The sequence below is a fragment of the Bison bison genome, unplaced genomic scaffold (genome assembly GCF_000754665.1).
Source record: "Bison bison bison isolate TAMUID 2011002044 unplaced genomic scaffold, Bison_UMD1.0 scf7180017864322, whole genome shotgun sequence".
Lineage (NCBI taxonomy): Eukaryota > Metazoa > Chordata > Mammalia > Artiodactyla > Bovidae > Bison > Bison bison.
The window spans coordinates 5,075,006-5,086,940 of NW_011494894.1; the positions used below are offsets into that span (position 1 = coordinate 5,075,006).

Genomic DNA, 11,935 nt, shown 5'->3' on the forward strand with positions numbered 1-11,935 from the left:
ATGAAATGACGAGGTTGCTTTCTGTACTGTGTGAGGCTTATTTCCATCACAATCAAGACAAACTTTCTCAACGCACAGAACAGGTAAAAAGCACTCCCCGAGGATTAGTCTCCAAAAGTTTCAAACAGCTCATGCAGCTCAATAAAAAAACAAACAAACAAACAACAAAAAAAACCCTAATAACCCAATTGGAAAATGCACAGGATACCTGAATAAACATTTTTGCAAAGAAGACATACAGATGGCCGAGAGGCACATGAAAAGAGGCACATGCTCAACAGTGCTAATTATTTGAGAAACACAAACCAAAACTACAATGAGATATCACCTCACACCAGTCAAAATGGCCATCACCAAAAAAAATCTATGAACAATTAATGCTGGAGTGGATGTGGAAAAAAGGGAACCCTCCTACACTGATGGTGGGAATGTAAATTGGTACAGCCACTATGGAGAACAGTATGGAAGTTCCTTAAAAACAATCCCACTCCTGGGTATATAGCCAGAGAAAAACATGGTTTGAAAGGATAGACATACTCCAATGTTAAACGCACCATTATTTACAATAGTCAAGACAAGGAAGCAATGAAAATATCCATCAACAGAAGATGTGGTAAAAATACAGCCATAAAAAAGAATGAAATAATACCATTTGCAGCAACATGGACGGACATGGAGATTATCATACTAAGTAAAGTAAGTCAGAGAAAGACAAACATCATACGATATGGCTTCTATGTGGAATCTCTAAAAAATGATACAAATGGACTTATTTATAAAACAGAAACATATTTACATACTTAGAGAATGAATGTATGGTTACCTGGGGGCAGGGGGAAAAGGGCAGGGAACAGACTGAGAGCTTGGGACTGACATTTACATACTGCTGTATTTTTTATTAAAGTGTAACTCTCTCTACATCCACTTATTACAGCAGTTTCAGAAAAAAATATTAGTTTAACCCATGCTCAAATTTCAATTTTTATATCTTGGAGTAATATATTCAAAATGAGATTACAGTGTCCAAAAACTAGTTGTGCAAGATATGACATGCATAGGTACCACAGACAGTTCCATTTCTCAACACAAATGAAAAGAATCTACAGAAAACAAGGTAATGGCAATACTGAGATTCTTTTTCCCTCTATTCTTTCTTTCTCAGTTTTTCTCAAAGTTCAATTAATAAAAGACAATTAGCAAATTATCAAATCCAATTTCAATATATTGAGTACTGAATTATTGTAATAGAGTACACTATAATTATATACTATACATTATAATAATATATACTGTAGTATATTAATTATTAAAAAATAATTGCAATGCCAGCAAAACATTCATTTTTATGATAAAATAAAAAATACAAAAATATAATGGGAAAAATAACCATTATGTTTTTTGAAGTGGAAAAATACTTCAGGTTAGAACCAATTTAAGTGGTGTGCTCTTGAAGGAAACCTTCTAGTCCACAGAAATGCTCCACAACAGCAAATACAATTCCTCATTTTACAGGGCATGTATGGACAGGTACTGCTTAGCTGAACTTACCACCATTACTCCTAGATCATACTAAGCTTTAATCCACCTAAGATCTTCCTCTGGTTCATTTATCCTTCAAGACGGTATTCCATCATGAACAATTTCCCTCATAATTACTCATTAAACACTGAATAGCACTGGGTATTAAGCTATAGCCAAGCTACTCAAACAACAGTATTTTTTAAATTTCAATAACGGTAGTCACAAACCAATGAATCAAACAAGTATTGTGTCATAATTTCAATCTCTGTAAAATGGATCCCCCCCTTTTTATTGGATCTCAAGGATGAGGAAAGTGGCTAAGACATTATCATAAAATTAACAATGTGAGGCAATTATGTTTATTCATTAAATAAATGTTCACTGTTCAAAGAACTCTTCTGGGCACTGAGTATTGATGAAAGTGAATGAAATTGATGGAAGTGAATGAAATTGATGAACATGAATGAAATTGATGAAAGTGAAGTTGCTCAGTCATATTCAACTCTTTGCGACCCCAAGGACTGTAGCCCACCAGGCTCCTCCACCCATGGAATTTTCCAGACAAGAACACTGGAGTGAGTTGCCATTTCCTTCTCCAGGGGATCATCCCAACCCAGGAATCGAACCCAGGTCTCCTGCATTGCAGGCAGACGCTTTACCATCTGAACCACAAAGGAAGGAAAAGCTGGACTAGAGGAAGCACAAGGGGGAATTGAGAGTTCCAGGAGAAATATCAATAACCACAGATCTGCAGATGATGCCATTCTCGTGGCAGAAAAAGAAGAGGAACTAAGAACTTCTTGATGAAAGTGAAAGAGGAGAGTGAAAAAGTTTGCTTAAAACTCAATATTCAAAAAATGAAGATCATGGCATCTGGTCCCATCACTTCATGGCAAATAGATGGGGAAACAGTGGAAACAGTGAGAGACTTTATTTTCTTGGGCACCAAAATCAATGCAGATGGTGACTGCAGCCACAAAATTAAAAGACGCTCTCTGGAAAAAAAGCTATGACCAACTTAGACAGTATTTTAAAAAGCAGAGACAGTACTTGACCAACAAAGGTCCACATAGTCAAAGCTATGGTTTTTCCAGTAGTGATGTATGGATGTGAGAGCCAGACCATAAAAAAAGCTGAGCACCAAAGAATTGATGCTTTTGAACTGTGGTGTAAGAGAAGACTCTTGAGAGTCCCTTGGATTGCAAGATCAAACCAGTCAATCCTAAAGAAAATCAGTCCTGAATATTCATTAGACGGACTGATGCTGAAGCTCCAATACTTTGGCCACCTGATGTGAAGAACGGACTCACTAGAAAAGACCCTGATGCTGGGAAAGGTTGAAGGCAGGGGGAGAAGGGGACGCCAGAGGATGAGATGGTTGGATGTCATCATCAACTTGATGGACATGAGTTTGAGCAAACTCCGGGAGTTGGTGATGGACAGGGAGGCCTGGCATGCTGCAGTCCATGGGGTCTCAAAGAGTTGGACATGACTGAGCAACTGAATTGAGCTTCTTAAATAAAAGAAAGGAATTCATAAAACAGGAAGCCTTTGTTGAAATAATGTATGTAAACTGCCCATCATAGTACTTGCCACATAGTGGATATTCAAATGTTTTCCTCCATCTCCAACTGAATTCCCTTCCCTTCCCCTAACTGAAAATTTCAATAATGACTTCATGGGCAAAGTGAGAAAAAATGTATCCCTGAAAGACAAGATTTCTGTAAATGAAAAACAGACACAAAGTCACTCCAGGTAGAAGAGAAGTTCTTAAAAACATACAGAGACAGAAGTACTCGTATGTCGGGAACATGAGTGCATCTACCTGGCTACAGTTAAGTTTTCAGATAAGGGAGAAACAGAATATGAGGTTGGAAGCTTATGTCAGGGGCAGTGTATGTATGGTCACAAAGTCAAGCTATGATAATCGGATTCTATCCTAAAGACATAAATGAAAAGTTTCTGAAGGAATTCCTGCTTTAAGCAGAGAAGTAATACTTTGACAAAAGTATTTTACAAAGAAAAGCTTGTAGTGGTATCATCAACTAACTGAGCACAAAAATTACCACATAAATCAAATGATATATTTCCTCAGATGTTAACTGTATAAAGCACCTGGGATTTTACATATGAGATAGGTATGTATCGATATCATTACCTAAAGAAGCAAATGCCATATTTTGAAAAATGAGTTCTGAGTGATCTATCATGCATGAACAGGAAGATATGAATCATTCTGCCAATCAAATCGGTCCATATGGTTATAGAAACCGGAGACTGATTATTGCTAACATTTGACCATAAATAGAACACATATTTTAAAAATCAGAGTGTTGACATTTTTATGTCTTCAACATAGAACATGGCTACCTAACTCAAAGGAATGCAGAGAACTAACTTACTCTCTGAGAAGGCACTTGATAAATTTTACTGGTGATAAATAACTTTGAGAATCATGTCTGATTTAGAGACTAAAGAAGGCAAAGACAAGAGAAATCAGATAAATGGAAAGAACATTTGTTTTAAGGACAAGACACAAAATGTGGTCATAAATAATTCTCAATGTAAGAAAGAAAAAAATTAGAAAATAAGGATATTATAGTATATCAAGTTCAACAATGAAATGCAATAGTGTTGAGCAGAAGTAAAAGTGAAATCAATTCTTAATACACCTTTCTTTAAATGTGTAGTGTATTCTGCATGACTCCTCAAATACATCTGTCCTTTGAAACAAATGTAAAAAGGTTATGATATATCACTGGAAAATTATACTATTGTCTGTTAGTTATGGATTAAAAAGGACTAAGTTCTAGGCATTCCTGTGAAAATGGAAAACTTTCTGATTTAGTTGCATTCTCATACAGGAACTGCGTTTAAATGGTAGGAAATATAAGTGGGCTTTTGGTTTATTCTTAATACTGTTTCCAATTCATCAACATTTATGAAGCTTTCACAAAGAGATTACCATGTATCATGATATTACTGGTTGGGAAAGATACAGTGCAGACTTCAGTCACAAGTCTCAAATCACTGTTTTATACAATTATAGGAAAAAATCAAATTGAAGACAGATGCAACCCACTTGATTAGAAAATACAGATATCACCAACATGTGAATAAAAGCAGATTCCTACAAGCCAAACAATCACCGAAAGTGAGGTTTTTGACCTCTAATGTTGCCACATATAAGGAAAAAAAAAAAAAAAAACTTTGTCTAACCACGAGAAATGTTCTTATGAGATTGGAAAGGACCTTAAATTGTAACAACAAAAAGAAGTGAACTAGAATAATGTGAGATCCCTTGAATGAGTACATTTTTACTAAACCATTGGTTTAGTGTTTCAAACCACTAAGGCACCGTTAACTGTGCATTAAGTTTTAACATAAAAATAGTCTCTAATGATTTTTAGCAGTTTAAATCTCAAAAGGCCTTTGAGAACACCTAACCCAGCTCCTTTATTTTATAAATGAGGGAAACTGATATGTGAGTTCTTGTACCTTTCAAACACCTAACCATACTGATTCTGGAGCAGCAGTTATTTTTTATAAAGCCCCTGAGTCCTTGAAGATACTCTCCTAGTATAAATATTTTGCATCCTACATAATAATTGATACTTAAAAATAGTTCCTATTTCTATTTTACTCAGGAAGGAAATGAAATGCATTATTATGTATTATGAAACATGATACATAGCATTAAGTAGAAAAGAAGTGAAATCAACTTTGTGTACATCTTCAAGGACAGAATTTGAGAAAAAATTTGGAAGAATTTTTTTTTCTTAATCAGCATATGATTGACATATAACATTAAATTCATTTCAGGTATATAGTATAATGATTCGATATGTGTATATACTGCAAAATGAGTCTCACAATAGGTCTAACTAACATATATCACCACACATAGTTGCCATTTTTTTCTCTTGTGATGAAACTTTTAGGACTTGCTCCCTTAGGAACTTCCAAATATACAATACATTAACTATAGCTAATAGGCTCTACATTACATCTCCAGGACTTATTGATTTTATAACTAGAAGTCTGTACCTTTTGAACCCCTGTAACCCATTTCACCCAACCCACCAAATCCCCAGCTTCTGTTCTTTATATATTACTGGTTTAGTTTTATTTTGTTTTTGTTTTAGATTCTACACATAAGCGAAATCATACTGTATTTGTCTTTTTCTGTCTGACTTATTTCACTTAACATAATGCCCTCAAGGTCCATCTGTGTTGTCAAACATGACAAGATTGCCTTCTTTTTATGGCAGAATAATATCCCAATATGTATATGTAAATATACCACATTTTCTTCATTCATTTATAGATGGGCACTTAGGCCGACTCCATATCTTGGCGATTGTAAACAGTGCTGCAATGAACATGAAGTAAATATGTTTTTTGAGTTAATACTTTGGTTTTATTCAGATAAATACCCAGAAGTGGAACTGCTTGATCATAAGATCATTTGGGGGTTTTCCCTGGTAGCTCAGACAATAAAGAATCTGCCTGCAATGCAGGATACACAGGAGACATAGGTTCCATTTCTGGGTCAGGAAGATTCTGTGGAGAAGGGAATGGCAATCCATTCTAGTGTCCTTGCCTGGAAAATTCCATGGATGGAGAAGTCTGGTGGGCTACAGTCCACAGGGTCACAAAAGGTCGGATACAACTGAGCGATTAACACTTTCATTTTTCAAGATCTTTTTTAATTTGGAGGGGAAGAGTCATACTCTTTTCCATAGTGGTTGTACCAATTTACATTCCCACCAACAGTACACAAGCGTTCCTTTTGCTTTTTATCCTTGCCAACAACCTGTCATTTCTTGTCTTTTTGGTAACGGCCATTCTAACCAGCATGAGGTGATATGATATCTCGTTGTGATTTTGATTTGCATTTCCCCGATGATTAGTGATAGTGAACACCTTTTCATGTACTTGTTGGCCATCTGAATGTCCTATTTGAAAAAATAGTTATTCATATCTTTTGCTCACTTTTAACTGATTGTTTGGAGGTTTTTGCTATTGATTTCTTTATGTTTTGAATATTAATCCCTCATCAAACATATGATATGCAACTATTCTAACTTCTCCCATTCAATAGGTTGCCTTTTCATTTGTTGTGTCTGATTCTTTGCAACCCTATGGACTGTAGCCTGCCAGACTCCTTTGTCCATGGTATTCTCCAGGCAAGAATACTGCAGTGGGTTGCTGTGCTGTCCTCCAGGGGATCTTCTCAATCCGGGGATCCTCTCAATCCAGGGATCAAACCCACGTCTTCTACACTGCAGGCAGATTCTTTACCTCTGAACCACCGGGGAAGCCTCAGATTGGCAACATAATGGAATTTAAAGTCTTGAAGCCCCCCTCACAACCCCTCCCCCACCATGAAATGAGAGTCGCTCAACTGTGTCCGACTCTTTGCAACCCCATGGACCATACAGTCCATGGAATTCTCCACGCCAAAATACTGGAGTGGGTAGCCTTTCCCTTCTCCAGGGGATCTTCCCAACCCAGGGATCGAACCCAGGTATCCCACATTACAGGCGAATTCTTTACCAGCTGAGCCACAAGAGAAGCAACATGGACTCCCCCACCATGGACTTACACAAACAAGGAAATGCATCATTCTGCCATAATAAACTTAGATGTTAATATACAATGGCCCAGAAAACTAGATGTCCATCAGTACACAACGGCTCAGCAACCTAGATGTCCATCAAGAAATGAACAGTTAAGGAAAGGTGTGGTATATTATGTACAATGGAATATTACTCAGCCATTAAAAGGAACAAATGTGAATCAGTTGAAGTGAGGTGGATGAACCCAGAGCCTGTTATACAGATGAAATAAGTCAGAAAGAAAGAGACAAATATCATATACTAACACACATATATGGAATCTAGAAAAATGGTACTGATGAAACTATTTGCAAGATACACATAGAGACACAGACATACAGAAAAGACTTGTGAACATAGCAGGGGATGAAGAGTGTGGGATGAATTGAGAGTGTAGCACTGACATATACATACTGCCATATGTAAAATAGATAGCTAGTATGAAGTTGCTATATAACACAGGGAGCTCAGCCTGGTGCTCTGTGACGACCTAGAGGGGTGAGCCAGGTTGGGGAGGCTCAGCAGGGAAGGAAAAGGGAAAAGGCTTAGAAATTGGAATTGCATTAGAACATTTGGGTTCAATGGGGGAACTACAGAGGATTGATAACAAAAATGACCCTCCACTTCAACTCCATGAACACATAAAACTTGCATAAAACTACCACACCTTCAACATGATGGAAGTTCTCTAATGTGTAACAGCTGAAAAAATAAAAGCACACTTCATACATTTTTGAAGGGTGAAATCATTCCTGCTGTTCTAAAGTGTCAAAGTATATTTCATTAATTTATCTTCGTAAAATTCCTATGTGTCACAAACTCAACATGCTATAAATGACTGAGGAAATTTCTCTTGCCAGAAATATGCATTATTTAAAATAATGAAAACATAAAGCATTGACTATTATACAGTAGATCCTCAGACCTTATTCATCTTACAGCTGAAAGCTGGGACCCTTTTACCAATCTCTCTTTTCCTAACCATTGAGCCCCTGGCAACTACTTTTCTATTCTGTGTTTCTATGAGCTGGAAATTTTTTTGGTAGATTCCACATAACTATTGCGCTGATAACATTGTATGCTGCTGCTACTGCTAAGTCATTTCAGTCGTGTCCGACTCTGTGCGATCCCATAGACGGCAGCCCACCAGGCTCCCCCGTCCCTGGGATTCTCCAGGCAAGAACACTGGAGTGGGTTGCCATTTCCTTCTCCAATGCATGAAAGTGAAAAGTGAAAGTCTAGTCACTCAGTCGTGTCCGACTCTTCACGACCCCATGGACTGCAGCTCACCAGGCTCCTCCGTCCATGGGATTTTCCAGGCAAGAGTACTGGAGTGGGGTGCCATTGCCTTCTCCGACATTGTATAGCATAACTGAAATTTACTAGGAGAATAGAACTTAAATGTTTTTACCAAAAAAAAAAAAAAAAGAGAGAGAGAAAGAGAAACACGGGAGGCAGTAGACATAATAATTAACTAGATGGGAAGAATCTTTTCCTAAACACAAGTGTATCAATAGGTACACACATCCCAATATATACTTTATGATTCTGGAATCCAATCATAACTGAATGGTTATTTTAATGGCTGCCACTTAAATAGCACTTTCATTTAAGCCCCATGCTAAGAACTTTATAAATTTTACCTCATTCAATTTTTCTATATTCTGTATTTAAATGTTATAGTATATAACACATTGCTAGTAAGTATAATTCCAAAAAAAGTATACAAGTCCAAATCACATGCTCTTAACCGCTGTAATGTAATATAGGGTGAAGTTCTTTGGGTGCCCATTGCCCCTCATTCCTATCATTGAAAGAAACCTAAGATTCCAACTGGCCTTAGGGGAAAAAGAAAGAGAGAGAAAGAAATAGAAGGGGAGTGAAGGAAAAGGAGAGAAAAAAGAGAGGAAGCAGGAGAGAGGAAGCAGGAGAGGGGAAGGAGAGAGAGAGAGAAAAAGAGAGGGAGAGAAGAAAGGAAGGAAAGGAAGAAGAAAGGGAGCTACAGGAGGCAGAAAAAGAAAGAACTTAATTTGGGGCTTCTAAACCTAAATCCTACTAATTCAAAATTAATTCAAAAGATTTCAAGCATAATTTTGATTATATGCAAATTTCAAATTATGTCCTTGTCTAAGACACACACCTACACATACCTAACATGCAAATCCACTGTACTGTCACATGGTTGCTAAGTTTGGGAATAAGATAGAGAAAGTAATTCAGATGCATTAAACAGGAATAGCATTTGGTTAAGTTAATCTCACAATCGATGTGTTCTTACCAATGAGATGGGAAAATCTCAGAGTCTAGAGACTACAGCTCTTTCATCACTAGTCAGAACCATATAGGACCACGTGAACCCTAACTCAGATAGCGAAGGCTCCCTCACTTTTAGACAGAACTTGGATGGGCACTGCAAACATTTCCCATAATGACTTAGCTGTCTCCCTGTTTCTACGTTGATCTGTACCCATCCGTTCTGATTGACATATTATCTAGAGATTTTAACACAGTTATAGGCAAGTTTCTCTGACCCCCTGGGTCTTTCAGCCACTAAAAGAAACCTTTTGTGTATCTCTGCTCTGATTATAGGTAGATTTTAAAGTGAAGTTATCTAGATCTCATCATACTTTCCATATTTCCAATTAGCTTCTTAAGAACTAATAACGTACTCAAAAACAAGAAGCTTTAAGAAAAAGCATATATTCAAATGTCACATAATATAACTTTAAGTGCATTTGATGAGGAGATAAACTGGAAGATTTTAAAGGTCCAGCTATTTCAGAGGCCCCACAAGGAATAAATGTTAGTAACAATGTGTGCCTCAGGCAGTCAAGAAGAGGAGCCATCAGTGTGGACTAAAACTATGGGGAAATGCTTTATAGGAGTGGCAAAACTTCAATACTATGCAGCTTTTAACATCTGGCACCATGCACAAAAACCTCAGCAATACTAACTCTTTCCAGATTCCCTATAATCTATAGCAAGAACACTTAAATTTATATAACAGCCTAGGTTTTACTCGTACTGTTTGAAATAATATAGGTGAATATTCAGTACTTGCCAAGTTATTTTCAGTCTCCCTTTTAAATTACAGTAAAACTTTTTATTAGCGCCCGCAACTAAATCATCACTAGAGATGGTAGTTGAAATCAACTGTACAAATCTTAGCAGCTCCCAAGGGGAAAGAACAAAGTAAATCAAGAATCAAAATTTGGGAAGTAAATGAAAGCAATAGATTAAGTCAGAGAAAGTCTGGCCCATCCACATATCAAAAGGTAATCTTCATGTTTGAAAAAGAAGAGATTGGAAAGTGAAGGGGAAGGGGAGGGGTGGGAAGGGATACTTGGGGAGTTTGGGATGGACATGTACACACCGCAGTATTTAAAATAGATAACCAGTAAGGACCTACTGCAGAGTACACGGAACTCTACTCAATGTCATGTGGCAGCCTGGATGGGAGAGGAGTCTGGGGGAGAATGGATTCATGTATATGTCCCTTCGCTGTTCACCTGAATCTATCACATTTGTTAATTGACTATATTCCAATACAAAATAAAACTTTTTTTTTTTAAAGTAACTGAACATGAAAAAAAAAAAAGAAATAAAGGTGATACAGAGGCAGGAGGATATTTTAAATATTGGGCAGGGGGAGTAAAGAAGGAGGAAAAAAAGAAATAGCATCCAGTGAGTAACCTATTAAGGTCTTTAGAGTAAATAATATTTATACTTTAAATCTAATTATCACAGTTTATTACACTGAAGGAAAAAAGGAAAGGGGATTCATGACCTGAAATGAGATTTTATATTAAGTCGATAAACACTAAAAAAAAATAGTCATTTTATCAAATACTACGTTCTGTATTAAATCCATAGGGTAAAAAGGTATGTACCCTGAGTATAACAGTTTATAAAACCAGATTCAAATAACCAGAGTACAGGCATTCGACATTTGCTATCCTAAACTAGGATAATATAGCCTCTCTGTTCCACTCCTAGTAAGTACATTCACGCTTTTAGAGCAGGGCGACAGTGCTGGGTCTTTGACTACAGGGCAGTGAGAGATGCCTCAGCAAAAGATAATAGACCATAAACGCTTCCCCAGAGACCTCCTATTTAGTAAAAGACAGGTACTGTGAGCTGAACGCTTATACAACTTGAGGACCCTCTTTAAGAAAAATATATGTGCAATAAAAAAATAGTTTGCATACATTTCAAATTATTAAAAGCTGACAAATACTGTAAATCCCCAAAATAAATACATTAATATAAAATCTGCTATTGTTAACTGTCAAGAGGCTATGATATGTCCTCCCTTGCATCTTTGGCTGCATACTCTTTGAATGTCTGTTCTCATGACCAAAAAATGTAATATTTTATGCAGAGAGACTAGAAAGATAGTCTTTTCTCAAATATCAGTTATCCAAAAAAAAAGTTATTATCTGAGACACTTTAAAACTTTCAACTTCATACATGACATACTTCAAGTATTGCTAGAGCTATAGCTCAAACAAACAAAAAATAGCCAAGATCACCCCAATGTCATGAGACACAGGACACAGGGGGGCAGCTGAAGCTGAAAAGGACAATGGTCTTAATCAATCATGGTTTAACTACCTTACTTTTGCAAATGCCCCCAAGCCTCAATTTTTAACTCCGTGAACACTCGCATTCCAGTATGGAAGGGATTCACACAAAAGAACACAGGCAAACTTAAATTTTGTTACTTTCACTGTAACAAAAGTTTTCAAAACTTTCACTCTGCCTCCATTCCCATTTTTCTGGAAGATATAGTA

The 11,935-nt window shown here is 36.8% G+C and overlaps 1 protein-coding gene across 3 annotated transcripts in view; it reads right to left on the minus strand.

The window, feature by feature from the left end:
* HMCN1 (hemicentin 1) overlaps positions 1-11,935 on the minus strand; it is a 541,857-nt gene that overhangs the window by 342,361 nt on the left and 187,561 nt on the right. The gene's annotated exons all lie outside the window — the stretch shown is intronic.